We start from the raw sequence: 4808 nt of genomic DNA on the forward strand, positions 1-4808 counted from the left end.
TCTAACAGACCAAAATATACCCTAAATCTAGTGTATGGCTTTGTTCTAGTCTCCCACCTGATCACATTCTCTCCTTTTTTTTTTTTAAATTTTTCTTCTTTCTTTTTTCAGCCAACTTCTTATCAATTCCTGTTTTAAAATCTTTTTTAATTTTCATCTTTACAGTCATATTCCATCCCTTCATCATATTTACCCTTATTTATATATATATATAAGTTTTTCTTTCTTTAAAATTTTGGGAGGCAGTTTATTCTAACAGACCAAAATACACCCAAAATCTAGTGTGTGGCTCTGTTCTATTCACCAGCCTGATCATATTCTTTTTTTTTTCTTCTTTCTTTTCCCTTTGGTTTCAGGTCTCTTCTGATTTGTTTAGTGTATATTTCTCTGGGGTCATTGTTACCCTTTTAGCATTTTGTTCTCTCATTCATCTATTCTCCTCTGGACAAAATGACAAGACAGAAAAACTCACCTCAAAAAAAAGAACAAGAGGCAGTACTGACTGCCAGGGACATAATCGATACAGACATTAGTAAAATGTCAGAATTAGAGTTCAGAATGACGATTATAAAGATACTAGCAGGGCTGGAAAAAAGCATGGAAGATACTAGAGAATCCTTTTCTGGAGAAATAAAAGAACTAAAATCTAACCAAGTCGAAATCAAAAAGGTTATTAATGAGGTGCGATAAAAAATGGAGGCTCTAACTGCTAGGATAAATGAGGCCAAAGAGAGAATTGGTGATAACCAAATGATGGAGAATAAGGAAGCTGAGAAAAAGAGATAAACAACTACTGAATCACGAGGGCAGAATTCGAGAGATAAGTGATACCATAAGATGAAACAATATCAGAATAACTGGCATCCCAGAAGAAGAAAGAGAGGGGCAGAAGGTATATTGGAGCAAATTATAGCAGAGAACTTCCCTAATTTGGGGAAGGAAACAGACATCAAAATCCAGGAGGCACAGAGAACCTCCCTCAAAATCAATAAAAATAGGTCAACACCTCAACATCTAATAGTAAAACTTACAGGTCTCAGAGACAAAGAGAAAATCCTGAAAACAGCTCAGGATAAGAGGTCTGTAACCTACAATGGTAGAAACATTAGATTGGCAGCAGACCTATCCACAGAGACCTGGCAGGCCAGAAAGGACTGGCATGATATATTCAGGGCACTAAATGAGAAAAATATGCAGCCAGGAATACTATATCCAGCTAGGCTGTCACTGAAAATTGAAGGAGACATAAAAAGCTTCCAGGACAAACAAAAACTAAAGGAATTTGCAAACACCAAACCAGCCCTACAAGAAATATTGAAAGGGGTCCTCTAAGCAAAGAGAGAGCCTAAAAGTAACATAGAGCAGAAAGGAACAGAGACAATATACAGTAACAGTCTCCTTACAGACAATACAATGGCACTAAATTCATATCTTTAAATAGTTATCCTGAATGTAAATGGCTAAATGACCCAATCAAAGGACACAGGATATAAGATTGGATAAAAAAACAAGACCCTTCGATATGCTGTCTGCAAGAGACTCATTTTAGACCCAAAGGCACCTCCAGATTGAAAGTGAGGGGCATGCTAATGGACACCAAAAGAAAGCAGGGGTGGCAATCCTTATATCAGACAAATTAGATTTTAAACCAAAGACTATAATAAGAGACTGTGTAGACTGATAACAACTTCAACATATGTAAATCAAAGTTGGATTAATTTAATTATTCATGAAAGTCCATGTGCCATTCACCTTTATTCAGGCAGAATGAAAAGGAATATATTTGATAGAAAATAAAACATAAAGTTGGCAATAAAAAATAAAATAAAATAAATAAATAAATTGGGAAATGATATTTAGAAATGGCAATCTGGGCGCAGAAGATGTTAATTGTTAATGGATTGGTTGTTTTTAGTCCTTTTGGGTGGATAGGAAATACATTATTAAAGATAAGATACCTCATGAGTTTTTTAAAATGCTAATTCCAATTGCAATTCAAGACCACAGAGTTTTTTGTTTTGTTTTGTTTTGTTTTTTAAGACCACAGAGTTTTTAATGTAACCTCATGAATCTTACACCTGTATCTCTTTTTCCATTTTGAAAAACATACACAGTGACATCAACATAATTATTCGTTTTATCACATACTGCTCTAGAAGAATCTCAGAAAACAATACCAACACCTCTACCTACATATTATAAGTAAAAATCGTTTAAGAGGCTTTTTTCCTTTTTGTTTTGTTTGCTTGCTTGCTTGTTTTGTTGCATTCCTTTTTGTTCTCAGGATATAATCCACTGGGGCTAGATAGATGTTTTATGTGTGCCCACTTACCATTTACTCTATATAAACTATCTTTAATTTCTTTTCATGTTACAATAAATAAAATCAGCCAGCAGATCAAATTTATCTTTTATCTGTGACAATGATGCTATTGGCTCTTATAAATTTCCCCCTACTTATTTTCAAGTTGGTGTCTATGCCAGAAAATAGAAACCACTTCATTTCAAATGGGAGGGGAGGTGGCGATGTGATACAGAAAATTGATTACAAACATATTGGAAGGGCTAGAGGTGCAAATAAGGAAAGGCACAAGGTTTCACAAAGATAAGTAACTGTGAGAAAATGCCAGGGCTGAAGAAGGGAAAGGGAAAAGCTAAGTTGCTCAGAGCCATGAATCACACCGGCCAGAAATGCTGCTGCTGGGGAGAAACCACGAGCCGGTTTTCCCATCGACATTGCAGAACCCTCCTACCTTTCAATCTCACCGGAGGGCTTCTGATTGGTAGAACCCAACAGAACCCAGCTGACAAGGGGGTCTGAGTAATGTAGGAAGTAGGTTTCTAGTCCTAGAAATATGAGGGAATAGAAAGTCTGGGAGGAGCTGAGTACCAACTGACAACACGTGGCTCATCTACTCAGTGTCCAACATTTATAGAATGTTTTTCAGTAGAAACGGTGGATTCATCTTCTCCCCTGGTCCTTCTGAAAATCAACAGTTCAGGACCAAGATTAAGGGCATCATCTGTGATAAAAGCATAGAGAAAAGCTTACATGAAATAATTTAAAACCATGGCACTGGCCTTGTTAGTATAAACATAGTCATCCACACTTCTCTGCTCCAGGCCATAAAGATAAGGAAAACAAGGGTCATATGTTTGGAAACAGATATCTAGGCTCAGAGAAACCGAGTGACTTGCTTTAAATTTTATTCTTTTCAGTTCTCTGATTAGGAATAATTTGCCAATTAAGTAGGACAGCAGCCAAAGTAAAAAGAGACATACACTGAAATCTGTTAGCATCAACTGTTAGAGTCATTCTTCTCCCGATGACATATTGTTGCTATATATAGTTTAGATATGAGTAATGAGAAAGTGATTGTGAGCCAATATTTAGGGAAATGCTAGGCCTACCACGACCACAACTCTGATGGAACGTCTTGGTGATGGATTTAGTCTTACGCTTTTGTACTTTCTCAATTTATTTTTCTCTGGGATGCTTTTCTATTTAGGGTATTAAATGAGTTACATTTGATGGACAGAGAAGGACACTTATTAATTATGAAATCTTAGGCAAGTTATTTAACCTTTCCAAGATTTCTTATCTATGAAATGGGGATAATAATAGCATCTACCTCACATAGTTGTTTATGACGGTTACATGAAACGATATGCATAAAGAACTCGGAATTGTGCCTGATACACAATAAGTCCTCAGGAAAGTGGGCTGTTTGTATTCTTGCTAGAGAAATAGCTAAGAAATAAAAGGTCATTTAAAAATAATCTCATTTGAGCATTTCTTCTTGATAACCAAAGCTGATACTAGATCCAGGAGAAGTTAATGCTGCCAAGAAAGGAATCAGAAGAAATCTTATATACAGAAAGGGTTAATGGCATCCATGGATAATGTGGAGGTCTTTATTCTCTGGAGTCGAAGAACTTCTACTCCTCTGAGACTAATGGGAATGATAATCATAAATTTAAGCAACTTTAAATGGGAAAAATGACCTAGGGAACAGTTGTGGAGACCTGGTCCTTGAAATCTTGATACTTCATGGGAGCAGATGATCTGCTTGGAGATGGAAAATAGAACTCTTGGAAAATAGGGAGATGTGTGAACATGCCCAGCATGGGTCAAAGGAGAGAGAGCCAAAAGAAGAGAATCTCTCTCTTACTGAGTTGGAGAAACCCTTGTTCTCCTCCTTCAGCAGCAGAGTGTCCTGATTTGCTCTCTGGTTGAAGATGAAGGTCTGGCTCCACATAAAGAAATGTACAAATGTTCACATTCCCTAAGGAGAAATGTAAACTCACAGTGGACCACATAGCTAAAGGTCATAATATCTCACTACAAAATATTACTCTTTGATGAAAACCTTAGTGCTTTTTCGTGATTCAAGATAGTTATAAGAATTGGAGACCTATATTGAGACTGTGGTCTTTCTACTCTAGCCACAAACAGATATATATGTATACATACACAGAATTATCATGAATGTCACTACTCCAGTGCACACTAACACAAACTGCATCATGGCAGCTCATATTGGCAAGTGATACCAGTAACTTCAGTTAACATGATTTTCTGAAATGAAAAATTCTTGGTAAATTTCCAAACAAAAGGGACAATCTTCCCTTAATTAAATAGTAGTTGTATTCCTAGAAGTTTCAGTGACCATTAAAACTGAGCCAAACTACTTTCTGCTTTTATGTTAAATTGAATTAGGTTTGAAGTTCAGATATTATAAATAGATCTTGTGAGACATTCAAAATTCACGTGGATCATGGCACAAATCTTCAATGTCTAGCATCCC

The sequence above is a fragment of the Neomonachus schauinslandi genome, chromosome 3, assembly GCF_002201575.2.
Source record: "Neomonachus schauinslandi chromosome 3, ASM220157v2, whole genome shotgun sequence".
NCBI lineage: Eukaryota > Metazoa > Chordata > Mammalia > Carnivora > Phocidae > Neomonachus > Neomonachus schauinslandi.